Source organism: Pinus tabuliformis, chromosome 3_2 (assembly GCF_031772625.1).
Source record: "Pinus tabuliformis cultivar Carrire ecotype Pingquan chromosome 3_2, CPIR1, whole genome shotgun sequence".
NCBI classification, from domain to species: Eukaryota; Viridiplantae; Streptophyta; class Pinopsida; order Pinales; family Pinaceae; genus Pinus; species Pinus tabuliformis.
Genome location: NC_142302.1, coordinates 894,091,312 through 894,107,657, shown reverse-complemented (window position 1 = coordinate 894,107,657; position 16,346 = coordinate 894,091,312). Strand labels below are relative to the sequence as shown.

The following is a 16,346-nucleotide window of genomic DNA, read 5'->3' as shown; positions in this document are numbered from 1 at the left end:
AAGGTACTGAAAGGGAGTTTCTCAGTCGTAGACCTGGATAATGAGATGAAGTCGATAGAAAATGACCCGTCGAAAGAGGGAAATGATGCATCCCCCAGCATCGACACGAAACAAGGAATAAAGTGGAATAATTGTCAAGACTGTAACAATGACTCAAATAGTGTATAGGTAAATAATAGCAGATTGGACTGCTATTGAACATTGGTGACATGACTCCGAAGTGTGGTAGCATTTGAATCGACATAGGACTAAAGGTCATGATGACAGAATGGAATAGTCGAATGAGAGGCAAAATGGATTAACCAAAATTGTGAGGACAAGTGACTGAGTGAGGATATCCTAAACTTGACACGAGAGCATAAGAGTGTCATGTTCAAGAGCGACATGCTACCTATACAAAGGACGTTTCATCTTCATTTTTCCCGCTATTTCTAGTGAGTACCCCAATTATTTTTATCACATGCTTGAAGGGGATAGCATATTCTTTTCATGTAAGTTCATTCTTCGAATGAATCCATCCTAGTAAGTTTTACGAGCCCTAGGAAGGAGAAGCTTGGTCTCATCATGGTGATGATTCTTTCTTCATAGAGTTTTAACGAGTTTGACATAAGAATAACTCGATATATTTTTCATATTTAGAGAGTTTGAAAAATAAATTAAAAAGAAAACTTCATCATGTCCCTTTTCATAATTTTTCCCTCGAATTCGAAAAGGTAGAAAATAATATCCAAGGGAAATATTGACCATGTCAATCAAGGTGTACATTTTTCGTAAATAGTCAATCTCAGTCCTAAAAAGGGGTAAATGTATACTGAGGTGATGTTGATTCATTTACTTTAACAGTTAAAACCGACAAGCACTCGACAATATTTTCAGTTTTCGAGAGTAAAAAAAAACCTCAAAGATGACTCCAATGGGGTTCCTTTTTCGTTTATTTAATAAGTCCGAAAAAGAGATCAAATAAAACTTGCAAGAATCAATCAATAATGATCACTGTTCACTTGAAGGTACCTGTAACATTTTACCACAGTAAGCTTTGAAAGTGAACTTGTGCCCTAATTATCTTGATTTTCAAGTGGTCATTACGAAATATCCATAGTTCCATTTGACGAACCATCTGCAACAGGTAAGAGGCCCATCCCCGCTCTTGCATTTTATCACTTTTTTATGCATTTTAAACAGTAATTTTTTGCTATAAGGGAGGATTTTAAATTTTTAGGGGGCCGACAACCATTGCGGGTATGGTCATCGAACCTGCAATGATCGCGCTCAAGCCCAAAGGCTCGCGCGATGCCATCACTCTATTTGTAAAAACAGGTGTGATGCTGCTGCGACATATTTTTGGAAAGAAAACCCTCTTTTGAAGAAAAAAATCCATGAATAAAGCATTAATAGGTGTTAAATGATGTTTTTCAAGAGATCATGGTCTTGGAATGGAAATAAAGAGGCCATGGGGCTAAAGACCACTAAGCGGCTCAGGATCCTGAATGCATAAATGCTCTGAGGAATTGTGGGTTGCTAAAGTTCTTCAGGACTACAGGGTTAAGGGATTAGATGGAATTTTTTCCCTATTTGATTAGTATTTGGGATGTAGATCGAAAAATCTTCATCATAAAAGGCCAGGAACTAGAAATTGAGGAGATGGATATTTACTTCATCACGGAATTCTCCTGGCGAGGGGAAGCAATCCAACTCTTTGGATCTTGCCAAGGAGGTGAAAGTACAAGGACTCTAGTCCAGAGGAATTTTCCTAGTGCCGAAATAACCAATGGAGGGAAGGTGAAGATAGCGAAAATCACCAACAAACTCGCCTTGAGAATGATCTTGTTCACTATGGTGCGTGTATCCAGCACACAATTCTTACATGAGGCTTCAAAATCCCAGTTCCAGTATTCTATCGCATGTTTTACCTCCACGATATTCAACTGGTGTGGAGGCCTTTTGGCAAATATGAAACGACAACTGACCAAGGAGAAGCATGGACACCTGAAGCAATTCGAGTTCAGTTCAATATTGGTGACCTTCTTTTTAGAGTGAGTTCCATTATTCTAGTATCAGTGGGCAGAGGAAAATAATCTTGCCCCCCAAGATCTGAGACTCGTGCAATGGAGTCAACTCATGCCTTGAGAAGGAATGGGTCAGCATATGCATTACCGACCATAATTTTTCACTTTGCTAGAATGCCAGATACTCATGGTAGACGACTACACTTATGCTGGCATGAATTTCAGGTGGGATCCAGATCTACCTCTGCCACCAGGAGAACAGTGGAACGATGTAGGTAAAAAATTATTTTTTAGATTTTTTCAAGTTTTATGATTTTTTGAAAAAGTGTAAAATGAGACTCAATTTGTGATAAATGTGTAGATGTGGGACCAAACAGACCACCAGGCATGTCATCAATAGCACGGCGAGTTGCACATCATATAGTGGGCGCAGAATATGAAGAAGGGGCAAACCCCTTAGATAAGATGGAGCGCAACCTAGAGGCGATAACTCATGGAATCCCATAGTATGCCACTATTGATGATGTTCCACTGCGTTGGTAGAGACACACAGTGGGAGTCTCTGTGAGACTACGTCAGTTATTAGGCCGAGTGATCAGAGTGGTCTCGTGCTATCATGAACACCGTGCAGGCTGATAGTCTATCTAGCTCTTTTACACATTTTGTAGGCTTTGAAAGCCAAGTGTCCCAGAACACTTTATTTTTTGATATCTTGATGTAAACATTCTGACAAATGCGAATATGATCAGTTTTATAAATGACGCAAATGCCTATCAAGAACAAAACTTGTTAATACATCTATTAATGTATTTAAATTACGTGGAATGTGTTGATATGTGATGAAATCAAAATTTCTTTCTAGCAATCTAACATGTAGAAACATACGCAATATTTGTGGATTTCTCACTGAGTAATTATTGTTTAAATGTAACACAGCGAGCTTTGAATCCAACTTGACATCTAAATCCCTAATGCCAAGAGCAACTGCTTCTGAAAAGAGTTCAATAAATGCACTGTATTCAACAATATTATTGGTTGTTCAACCAAGGCATATACCTTGTAAGTTAATCAGCTCGCCATTAGGGTTATAGAGTACCCATGCTGCAGAAGAAAGGTTCTGTTTGATATGACAAGCACCATCAGCAAAACTGATGTTATGGCTTGACGACATCTGCAAACTGAGTGGAACACAATGTAAGTAGAAAAGCACATGTCTACAAAGCAAACAAACACACCAAAAATAAAAAATGCACACTAATGTACAAAATTCATTACATGAATTTCATGCATAACACTTCACGAATTTCATATGGAACCCATCTGCGGACTCAGGTAATCGATCAACAGAGAATACAACCAGAGTTTCGTCATTGACATGATGTGTAAGCATCAACTCCGCCAAATAATAGAGTAAAAATCATAAAAGGCTATGCCCCCATGCCCCCTGAGTGAGTGAGGGTTACGATTCAATAGATGAAAATGCCATTGCAATAATGGGAAAATGGTAGAGATGTGGTGAAAAAATATCATGAAAGGAGGCAAAAAATACATAATCTCATGACGTGGAAGGGGTGCCCCCAGTTGAAAAATCTTGACAATTTCGTGGTGAACCGAAATGTCAATAATCAGGGTTGCAGTGATGTTCCCATATCACCCTTCGAGAAGACTTCATGCACCAGGACAAGTGTCTGAAGTGGAGGTATGGGACAATGAGAAACAAACTCTTTAAGACAAGAAGGCATCTCATCGAGGCTCGGAAGAAACGAAGAATGATTATGTAGACCATTCCATGGAGTTTCGTTCAGAGACATAACATCAATGATACTCTCATCGGTGGGGAATGTCTTGTTCAAAGGATCCAGAGAATCCCAATAACCGAGCCAAGGAGATGGTACATAAGTATCCAAGTTCATACTGAAAACAGTATGACTTTCTGAAGCGGCCATCAAAACCAAGACAATTTCTTGATAATTTTGCTCCAATGGACTTTAAGGCATAGAATCGCCAAATGAATCAATTTGATCTGGGGTAGGGATAATCCAAGGATCCATAGAGACCAAGATCATATTGATGGAATTAACATGCAGATGGAGGAGAGTAAAGGTACTCATTAAAGTAGAGTATTTGAAAATACCTGCCCTCACACTCTCATAAAGAAGTTCATAATTTCCCACATAAGGGACATTGTCGTTCGATGAACCATAAGAGAAGAAAGACAGTTGATCGACGTTGACAATTTTTCCTTCGTGAGGAAAACGAAGTACCTAGAACAAAGAAGAAACCACACAGAACATGGTGTGGGTCTAGCTTTGCCCGAGAAGAAGGTTGCAGTTGAGATTGGCATCTACAATTTCTACTTCTAATTCAATAGTCCTTCCCTCCAATGTAATCGGCAAGTTCGTGAGAATACCGTATGGACATGAGCCTCTGCCATCAAAGGCTTCCAAGGTGTTTGGGGACTGTTTAAGAATAGGAGAGCCAATGGCCTTCCAACATGAAACAAACATGATATAGGTAGAATCGCCTTCATCAATAATAGTCTGATGGATCGTCTTTCCTTTAATAAGAATTTGTATCTGAAAAGCAATCTGATGAGGAAGATGAGGCACGTGGTTTTCAAGATTGAAGGTAATCAAACTTGAATCAGAAGGATCAATAACACCTATAGCATACAATAGTGACTTCTTCTGCATTGGACAAGATTGGAGAACCTCGAAAGCAGACATCATCAAAAGTTCCTGAGCTAAATCCTCAACAATATTGTAATATTGCGTAGCTCTAGCATTCGGATTAAAAAGATGACTTCTGGAGAACACCTTTGGGAGGTGTTCAGATTACGAACTCACTGTTAGGGCTCTCAATATGGAGTACACCAAAATTGGACGGAGTAGAAGCAGAAGGGATATCAGTGGCTTCTCTCCACTGTCAGCCTATGCGTGGCTTCATAGTCCTTTGTTTGAGTAGCAATCGAGATAGGTAATGAACCTTGCATCATGAAAACCTAGGAACCTGAGGAAGCAAATGATTGTGGTTGGTCTACCAACTACGTCTGCTGAGATATAAAAGGTTCTTTTTAGACAACTAGAGTCCCTTTCAACAAGCGATTAGCTTTAGAATGTCGCGGACAATCCTTTGTGTAATGATCCTCCTCATAGATGAGGTAAGGATATTTTGGCTTTATTTTAGAAGCATCATCAGCAGATGATTTACGAGGGTCCTGTTTTGGGGCATCATATTTGGCTTTACCTTTGCCCTTTTTCTTACCTTTAGAGGCCTTATCTGCTGCGGTAGAGTGAACAACATGCACCTCATAGGTTTTACCAGGACTGGCTGAATTGTTTGAAGGATTATTGGAACTAATGTTTGAAATAGGTTTCTGCTTCAAAGAAGCTTTCGTGGAAGTCTGAGACACAAAACCAATTAAGTCATCAACAGGTGGTGCATTAGGAGACTTTGATGTTGGCAGATCCGAAGATGGTCTCATAGCATCAAGAAACATCTCATACAACATGCTAGATTGTGAATAGACTAAGTCTAGATACTGGGAACGAACGATATTGTGCTCTTCAAAAACAAATCCACCCATATCTATATCCTTATCAATCTTTCTAACAAATGATTTTGTCAACCATTTAGTCAACAACTCATTAGAAATCTCAAATTTGATGAGGCGATGTCGACGTCTCTATCCTTGGATATGATCGGAGATGTGGGTCGCGATGACTTGCTTAAGAGATGTGAGAAAATGAGTGCCAGTTTCATACCAAACTGGCACTTGGAAGTGGGTGAGGAAGGCCATGGCCAGAGAGTTGAAGTCAGCATAGGTACCTCGAGGCAACTAGATATACCATTTTGTGGCAACACCTCTGAGGGTTATCTGAAATAGGGGAAGAAAAATCAAATCATCAACATATGAATTAGAGGAGCACCATAGGTGATATGTCATCACATGGGCTTGTGGTCCTCCTTAGCCTTTCCTTCGAATTTGGGGCAATTGCTTGGAATTTTAGTTCAAGCTAGAGGTCAGTAAGGCAAATGAAGAATGGGATCATTTGTGATCCTAGAGACATCAGGTAGTTCCAACATAGCCAAGAAAGGAAATTGCATGTTGAACGGCATATAGGGCCTTTGAGGAGACCCAAACTGTGTATTCCAACCTTGCTGGTAAGGATTTTTCCCCCATAGTGGATGATTTTGTCCATACGGGACCTGATTTTGTCCCCACTAAGGGTTACCTTGACCATAAGGTGGATTTGGTCCAAGGTACGCTTGATATTGACCCACCATAGGCCACTAATAAGCATTGTACGCAGCATATGGGTTGTAAAGTTGTTGAACCTGTTAACCTTGGACAAAAGGAGATTGCCCCTACTGCTGCAGGGGTTGACCTTGGGCTTGAAAAGTTTGACCTTGTTGATATGCATATAAAGCTTGTTGTTGCCAAGGTTGACCTTGTTGCTGCAAAGGCTGACTTTGTTGCTGTAAAGGTTAACTTTGTTGTTGCAAAGGTTGGCCTTGCGAGGACAAAGGTTGAGTAGACTGTTGAACAAACTGAGTTTGTGGCTACAAAGGCTGCCTCAACTATGGAAAAGGTTTCCCCTGCTGCTGTGACAATTTCCCTTGCTGCTGCAACGCTTTCCATTGCTACTACAAAGATTCCCCTTGCTGCTACAAAGGTTTCCCTTGTTGCTGCAAAGGTTGTCCTTGGTATTGCAAGGGTAGCTGGATAGTTCCTTAGGATATACCCTAAGGGTATTGATAGTTCCCGAATTGCATCTGACCATATCCACCAAGAATAGCAGATTGACCAGGTTTGACGTAAGCTCTTGCTTGAGGAATGTAAGACGAATCAACTAAGGCTTGTGAACCATATGGAACATAAGCCTGTTGGAGTGGAATCTGAGCTATATAAGGTTGTTTATATTGGATGTTACCTGACCCAGATGGACCAATAGGGTTAGGAATACTACCATAATAAGGTTTATTAACTCCAACCATGTGAGTTTGTAATCCACTCATATTGGTTTCGCCTGACACAAGAGAAGTATTTAGATCTTGCCCCCCAGGCAGTGGAACATTCTTTCCACTTGATGGAGGGGTAGAATAACTCACCAAAACCTGTCCTAAAATAGTCGGTTGTACTGGAAGGGTCGGTTGAAACGAAGAGACAGGATGTGATGGAATTGTAGGTTGAACATGAATTGAGGTGACATCAGTTTGTACAGAAGTTTGAGAGGTCGTGTTCAGAATGAACGAACTTGATGTAGGCATATCATTTGAAGACCAAATGGGGTTTTGATACAATGATGAAGCACCAGGAGTACCCAAAACTAACTGAGCTAAGGTGGTGTAATCATGTGGCAACATGGGTCCACTATTTTCAGGAAAGGTGGGAAACGAGACTCTTCATACATAAGGAAATCCTTCTGGAGGAAATTCATATCCTTGCTCATCATTGAAATGAGGAGTATGGGTAGCGGAAACTTCCGAATGACCCGGAAAAGAGGTTTGGATTTCACCTTCTAACTCCATATATGGAAACAACTAGTGACAAGTAAGCTGAGACGTAGGAGGAGATAACTCCAAAGGAATACCACATCAATCGTAAGGACTGTAAGAATGCTGAGGAGATATCACAACCGAATCGAATAACATATTCAACGAATAGACAACAAGCCTCTACGAACTATCAGGAGGCTGTGGACTCTCGGGGGTCTGAATAGGATTATCAGAGGTATCCGGATCAGATTCTTGAGGTGACCAAGAGTATGATGGAGGTCGATGAGAAGACAAGGGTTGGATGCTTGGAATAATCCCAAGTTCAAAACCTTGATCCTCAAGTGGTTGAGGAAGCTCTGGATGAACTCCTTGAGAAGACACTTCAGTATCAGACAATGAAGGGGAACAATGAGATGAACTCAATGGTTCAGCCATGATGACTTCCTCTCAAAACAAAAATTAAAAGAAAGGAGATTCATTTAGGGCTTTTAACAATCTTGAAATTAACAGGGAATTACTCAATATTGGTCCAAGAAGCAACTGCTTGTGGTCAACATGTTTATCATGGACAATTATTTTTAGAAACAAAAAATTTTCCTTTTCATCTTTTAAGAGTTGAGAAAAGGATGAAAAGGTGACTCTAGTCACTTTTGATGGTTTAGTGAGCTTGAAAGACAAGTTTCTCAATGATATTTTCAAATCTCAAGAGTTAGAAAAGATCAAAATCACTACTCAGGTGAATCTAGGTAAAAGGAGTACCAAGTAACCATGAACTGCAATATACACCTCAACAAATAAATTTACCAAGGACTTGAAGTACAGGTAGGCAATCTCCCTAAATGTTGTGTTCGGTGTATCATGTTTACAAGGTGGCAAACTCGACTTCCTATGGATAAAGGTTTGCAACCTATGGGGGTCTCCCTTTATATACGCAACGGTACAGGGAGCACAACTCCGTGATAGTGTTGTTTAATGTTGAAGCGAATGACAACTGCTAAGTTTTATAGATGCTGGAACACATATCTAGCCTAGACCACTAAAAATTAACATTAATATTTCAAATGCTCCTTAGATTAATTGATAGATTTTAAAGTTGATCTTGGAAATTATGTTTCGATTTCAACGCCTTAACGATGTTACCTGTTTCTAAAATGCAACTAGATGATGAAATGAAATCCTTCAATTCGATGAAAGTTATTTATGTAGGGAAGAAGATCACTCAAATCGTGCATCAAACCAATGAAAAAGTGCATCCATGACAATCTTGAAACGCTAAATGCAAACCATGAAATCTAATCTTTCATATGGTAGAAAATGTAATGCCAAAACAAACCTTAAAGCAAAACTACCTTAAGATATAATGATGAATTTTCTCTTTTTTCACTTAAATTCAATCAGTGTAATCTAGTGAAAAAGTAAAAGAGAATGCAAGCAAGCCAATAAATATGAAAATCTCTTTCACATTAATGATTTGAATGCAACTCAAAATGTTTTGAAAACTATGAAAAATTAAACCCTTTCACTTTTATTTTTGGAAACACAAAACTCAAAGAAAACACTTCCTTTCGATTCAAATGAGACAATCAATTTGTAATCTATTGTTTGTCAAATGGAGCTTAAGTGACTTTCATAGTATCTACTAATGAAAACAACTTAAGACACAAGAACCAAAAGTGATATGCAAAGGATGTCTGAACACACAAAATACTCATTAACACAAGTAATTGATCTCCACTGAGAAGACCAACGAGCAGATGAAGGATGACCTAGAAGACCTAGAAACCCTAAAAGGCTAATAAAACTTCAAGCATACTTAAATCAAGCTAAGAGGAGATTTCAATCAGACAATAAGAGAGTCAACTGATATCACACTGGTAAATCACTAGGTGAAAGAAAAACGAACTGAAAAGAATAAGACAAACCCTAAATTTCTTTAACTTCTACAATCATCGCACCTGTTAAGGGAAAAGAAGTGAATATCGCTACTGTAATCAACAAACCCGTGATATCATCGCGACAGTCAGGGATTAAAATGTGATGGGCAAGAAAATCAAATAAAAAACACAAAATCTTCAAGAACAACTCAAATCAACAACCTTCAAGCATCTATCAGAAAGTGAGACTGGCTATAGACAAGCAATGAAGTCTAAGAATGAATGGCTGATCAAACTCATCAAAATACAAGGTGAAGAAAGGGAAGGAAAGGATCATAGGCTCCACAGCGAAGTCGCCATTTTGTTGACAATGTTAATCCTATCTGCGAATAGAGGCGATCCCTCTATGCTAATGAGTGGGTCTAGTAATTGAAGTGACAATCAATTAAATGTCTTCGTAGATTACTATTGAAAAGAAGAACGAAGGAGATGGCCTACCTGGTTTTTATGCTATTCTGATTTCCTTTGCTGAGGACCCTGGACCGCTTGTGTCACAAGCTTGCTCTTGCTTCTATTAGTGTTTATGCACCTGCACAAGTGATCAAGACACAACAAGGCATGCAAAAACAAATAGAAAATCCAATAGCAACCTACTTAACTAATCAAGGAATGTCAAGCTAAATGATACATGAACATATACATTTTGGGAAGATGAAATAGCACTTGTATATTACTAGAAAATAAAGGGAAGCTTACAACCAAAGCCTTGATGTTGATAGGCTCTCCTTGAGTGGTAATCCAAGTCCAAGCCAAGAACTCTCGAAGCACTCCTTCTCCAAGTCTAATGAATAGCCTCTAGGCACAGGCTTAGCATAAGGGTGCAAATAGACATAGACCAACCATTTGGGAATAGGAGAGGGGGAGCTTATAGGCTGGCGATGAGCCCTAAAAATGGATAATTATATGGGCTCATTCAACCTCCTAATTCGACTTAATCCACCATTCTCATTAGTTTATTGCATGTTTTTTATTATATTTATGCTAATAGAGTGAATTGGGTTAGTCATTATGCCAACAAGTCTAATGTGTGCTTTATGCAGTGTGCTTGGTCAATTTGGAGACAAAATCAAAGGTTTAAATGAGCACTTGGCAGCCAAATTCGTGGAGAGGATTTTTAGGAAGGTGTCCCCTTCATTTATGGGCCCTTACCTCGAATTCTCCACCATCAGCTCAGAGTTCAAGGGCCTCCAAATCGATTATCACAAGGGCAACCGAGCAAGTGCTAGTAAAAGTGTTGTTAACTACAAGTTTTGGCAGTCGAGTTCCTAAAGTTTAGGAGGGTTGTTGGGGTCCTCAATTTGTATAAATAAGAGGGCTTAGGGCCTCATTTCAGTTAGTCACTTTGTAGGCAGAAGTTAGCTAGTTTGTAGTTCGATTTTAGTAATTTCTTAGGCAGTAGGTTAGCTTTGCATTTCAGCACATTTTCAAGCTTTTCCTTGTGGACAGTTTTTGGAATGTAACTATTCTTTTGATCAATAAAGATGAATCCAGCTTTGCACCAGCTCTAAAACTCTATTATGAGGTTGTATCTCTTGGGGTTGGGCCCATCTCAAGTGCCCAGTACCTCCTTTGTTTACTTTTATGTGTTTTTGCTTCATTCTTAGAATAAAATCTGCTATTTAGATTTAAATCTTGTTTTGTTATTTAGGTTGTTTTTTATGATTAAAATAGCTTGTCATGTTCAGATTGATTTGATAGGTTATTAACAGGGAAGATCTTTAGAAAAAGGGCATCAAGCACCTCTGATCTCACCTCTCCCTCAGTGGGATCATGAGCTGGGACAAAGGTGACTTTACTGCCAACAAAAACACTTTCTTTGCTTCGCCATGCAATCATTAGTGTTCGATTCTTATTTGCAGAAGTTGGTTACATGTTCAGATTCTTGATTGCCTCGTTGCATAAGTTATTTCACATGGTTTCATTGCAAATAAACCTCTGTTCATTCTCTTTACTATTATCTAGGTCAGAATAGGCTATCATAACTAGGTCTTTGATTTTCCAAATCCTTGTTTATTTCGTTTGAAAAACAACTTGCAGAGCACCTGTTATCCTTCTTTACCTGCCCATTCTCCATCAGTCCCACCTACTTCATCCTCTACTTAGAATCCTTGCCTTACGTTTTCCATTTGCTCACTCTGCCCTAAATTCCCATATTGTTGTGCAACATTGTTCTACCTCTCCTTGAATAAATCCAACCATCCTAGCCACTTCTCGGTTCCACTCCCCAAGTCCTGGACCTCCTCACACCCTTATCTCACCTCCATACCCACTCCTTCATCTTTCTTCCTCCATCCATCCTCCAAAATCCCATTTCTGAACATCCTGTAGAAAATTACAGACATCTTGTAGAAAATTCCAGAACATCCTGCAGAACCCCTGCAGACTTCCTATAGAAGCTCACGAGAGAGGTTTCCTGATAGCAAAACTTTGTGAAACTATTTGGAAGGGTGTTAGGGACCCATTAGGCCCTCTCTAAACCTTCCCGACCTCCTCCAAGCATTTCCTCTCGCCAATCCACCTCTGCACAGTCAAAAATAGCTAAATCGCATGCATGATAATTCTGACAACTTATTCAAAAATACAAAAAGATGTTTTTTTCAGATAGAAGTAGCTTAGTCACATGTATTTTAACTTCCTAGAAGTAATGGCACCTCTTTCAGTAGCTTGCATCCTCTTTTTCACATCAATAGGACTAGATGGTAAAATTAGGGTTTGCTAGGGTTTGCATTTCCTTTCAACTTTTCAGTTTCTTTCTGCAAGTATATTAGCTTCCTTTGAGTTAGCTTTCGTCCATTAGTTAAAAAGCTTCTTCTCAGAGCTCATAGAAGTTGGCTTAAGCCCCTAGCGGACTTGTGCCAGCTGACCAAGTGACAACTACGGCAAGAGGTAGTACTTGTGCATACAACACCGTCGCTTCCAAGTTTGTTACGAACTACCGGGTTGATAAAATTAAAGAAGGGAGTTCCAGGAGTTGCAGCATTATTGCTACAATACTTGGGTGCACCACTCTTTTTGGTGCCATTGCCGGGGAAGGGTCAGAGTATTGGTGATTGGTGCTTTTCTTCTATTTTCCACTACAACCTTCTGCTAAGTATTTTATTTCATTTCCATTATGCAATTTTGTTTCTGCAAAAGTAGATTAGCATTTCCTGCTTTCATAGATTAGCATTTCAATTCCGCAATTCCATTTCTGCAAGCGTAGATTAGCATTTCAGTTCCGCAAGCGTAGCCTAGCATTTCATTCCTACAATTTCATTTGAGCAAAATAGATTTTTCCTTTCCTGCTTTCATTTCAATTCCACATTTTCATTTCATCAAGATAGTTAGTTGGATTTCAATCTATTTTAGTTTTGTAGGTACAAGTAGAAAAAAAAAAGCAAAAATCAACCAAAAAGATTTCCTTTCATGCCTTGTAGGAGTAGAGATAATTCAGAAAAATGATTGCACAACGCCCCCGCTGCTTCACACAGCCAACCTTCTCTCTTCTTCGATGGATGTGATTAAAGAACCCTTAGGTGGACAGCAAGACATATTTGAAGAACCTCAAGGGAAGAAGAAGAAGAAAACATTCCTCTGGAGAAAATGGCTACCAGCAAAAATGTTGGGAGCAGTACCTTGTCCAAAAACGAATTTGAAAATCAGATGGAAGATTTCAAGAGTGATATGAGGCAGTTTCTTGCCATGAAATTGGATACCCTGTGGATCCAAAGGAAGTAAGAAGAAGCCAAGAGGGCTTTGGCAATCTTTTGTCCCAGGTGCACTAGAAAGCATCCTAGGAATGAATGTCCAATGCACTCCCTAGAAGTGTGTTTCATCTGTGAAGAATACCATCCTATGAATCAGTGCCCTTCCTTGCCTGGACTTAAAGCTGCATATCAGAGAGCCAAAGGAGCCACTGAATCACTCTATTATATGAACCAAATGAGGCCACATTGACCCATACCCTACCAGCATGGAATGCAAGGGACATCCCAGACCTATTATGACCCCTATCAAGCCACTTCCATGCCTTCTTGGGGCCCCCCTGCTCATCCTTCCTAGTCCACACCCCCTACTTGGTCGGGTCCATCTCCACATTATGCCCAAACAGCTTCTCATTTGTTTCACTCTTATGCTTTTCCACAGCCTCAGTGAAATGCACCTCATCAGGGGTGGAGGCCCCGGTACAAATCTCATCCTGCTCCTTTGCCTCCACCACTTGCTCAACCGCAACCATCACCTCCTGCTCCACCAAGGCAGCCCCAAATGCCTGCCCAACCACAACGCCATCCACCTCCATCTCAAATATACACCCCCACTCAACTACCCATACCACCATTTCCAAACCCTCACATTGGATTAGCTCAACACAATTGCAAAGTTGAGGCACAACATGTCCAAATGACTCCTCTTGAGCTCAATGATCTTCACCATAGCTCAGGAAGAGTATTGCAAAAAAAAGATTATATTGACAACATTGAAGGACCAAAGGCAAAAGAAGATTCAAAGGAAAAGATCAAAGAACCATGGGCTGCACTTGATGAAGAGAAGGCATCAAAATTAGAGATCGAGAGAGTTCCCTCATGGTTACCATCAAATCTTCCATGTATTCAAGAGAAAGATCAGCAAAAAGAGGAAGATGAGAAAGTCATGGTAGAAGGTGACATGAAACATGATCCAGATCAACAAAAGGACCAAGGATATCAGATCTATATTGAGATATGGTTTCAAATGGTCACTAAGTTGCAGCAGTACTCTCTTCCTCAGCTATGGTTGATCCCTTCAAAGTCAGATCATTTGGTCTCTGAAATCCGGATAGCTATCAAAGCATGCATTTCAAGTCGTCACATCATTTTATCTCTAATCTCGATGTGGAGATGGCTCCATTGGAAGTATTCTTATACTTGAAAAGAATTTTGTTTTTCAAGTAGGGTAGGGTAGAAAAAAGAGAAAAAAGAGAAAAATGAAAAATGAAAAAACGGAAATAAGAGGAAAAATCTAAGGTGAAAACCTCCTCGGAGGCGCCTTAGATTGGCTCATTGATTGAAAACCTCCATGAGGAGGTCAATGGGTTGGAAAAAAGAAGAAAAAAGAGAAAATAAAAAGAGAATAAGATCCTTGGGTGAAAACCTCCCTTGGAGGTGCCCAAGGTAGGAAATTAGGGTGAAAACCTCCATGAGGCGCCCTAGTTGTTTTCAAAAAAAAAAAAAAAGCAGGACTAATCTCTGTGCAAAATTGCAGGTTGTAGTGAATACTTTGCAGGAAAAGAGGGGCACGCAAAACGAGGACAGGAGTCCGTACCAGGCTCCAGGACATCCCTTCAGACACTCTCTCCATGGCCGCTCACCTCTCCTCGGATTTGGTCACATTCATGTCAAGATTTGGCTTTCTACAGGAAGTTCCAGGCTTTTCTACAGGAAGTTCCAGGCATTTCTATAGGAAGTTCTGAAACATCCTGTAGAACCTTCGGACGAACCAAATTCAATTTTAAAATGGAATCTGATGGTTGGAATCTGTTGGTTAGGCCTCCAAGCACCCCTGTTTCCATCCCTCACCTTTCTCCATCATTTTTTCCACCTCATTTTGCTTCTATAGGAAGTTCCTGTAGAAATTAAAGGAAGCTAGAAATGGATTTCAAAAAGGTAGTTTGGCGAACATGATAGCTTCCTCAAGGGTTCAAAAGTCCTCCTGCAATCTTCAAACTCCTCCTCCATCATCTCCATGCCTGCATCATAGCCCAAGCTCATTTTTTTACCATGCAAAAACTTGCAAAATGCTTTGAAGGAAAAATACATAGAACAGAATTTGCTTTTTCCCTAGCTTGAAAACCGTGCATCCATTTACAAAACTGTTATAGGGGGAGTTGTATAAGGATGATGGCAACATGCCTGACAAATTTCAACCCATTCTGCTGCACGGTTTCCAAGAAACCAACCTCCATCACCTTCAGCCATTTTTGCATTTTCTCCATATCTGTGCATCCATTTCAAAACCTGTTTCATGGGGAGATGCACATGGGTGATAGTAGCCTACCCAAGCAGTTTTAGCCGATTTCAATGCACGGTTTCTGAGAAATTGATCTCTGTAATCTTCAGCCATTTTCCATTTTTCTCAAAATCTGTGCATACATTGATTGCAATTTTTCTATGGGAGGTGCATACATTGATTGCATAATTTTTCTCAGCAAGTTTCAGATCGATTCGATCTATCGTTTGGGAGCAATGGCGAAAACAAGTTTCGGTCCTGTGAAAATTCGACATCAACAGCTTGAGGGTGCAGATTTGAATGTGAAGCCAACTCCTACAGCATGGCGTCACACGGAATAAGTCGATCTTGCGGAAAAGATAGACCTTCCTAGAATCTCAAGAAGACCTAATGACAAGCAAACCAACCAGACACTATCTTTCTCTAAATATGCTTTAATAAACAATAGCAAACAAGTGTTTTTAGGGCCTACCTTAGGTCCAACGCTAGCTTGTGGATGCCCTCGCTCCTTCGATCCAAATGAGCTCCTCTTCGCGAATCTGTAAACACAAACAAGGCAAACAAATTAAATAGCACCTGAAAAGCCAATTGCATAAAACATATTTAACATGAAAGTCAAGGAGTCCATGAAACAAATAACATAAGATACTTGTTGAGAAAAATGAGTTTGATTGTATTAATTCAAAAGAAGAAGAACCTTACAACCTTTGCCTTGACGTTGTACAAGCTCCTCCCAGGGTCCAGCAAGAAGTCTCCTCTACTTTGACAAGTTTCACTCACTCCCCAATGAAACCAAAAAGGTGTGTGATCTCTCCTCTTTAGGCTTAACTAGGAAGTCTTGATTTCACCAGCATTTACCCTCAAAAATGTTCAGCTTCTAACCTCTCTAGCAACCAGCCCAATGCCTGTATTTATAGTGCAATGGAGGGAGATTACTAGGTCC

The 16,346-nt window shown here is 39.9% G+C and overlaps 1 pseudogene; it reads left to right on the top strand.

Annotated features, from left to right (window-relative positions):
• Positions 1–5,679: 5,679 nt before the first annotated feature.
• The window catches only part of LOC149183507 (uncharacterized), a 94,145-nt pseudogene continuing 83,478 nt past the window's right edge, over positions 5,680–16,346 (top strand).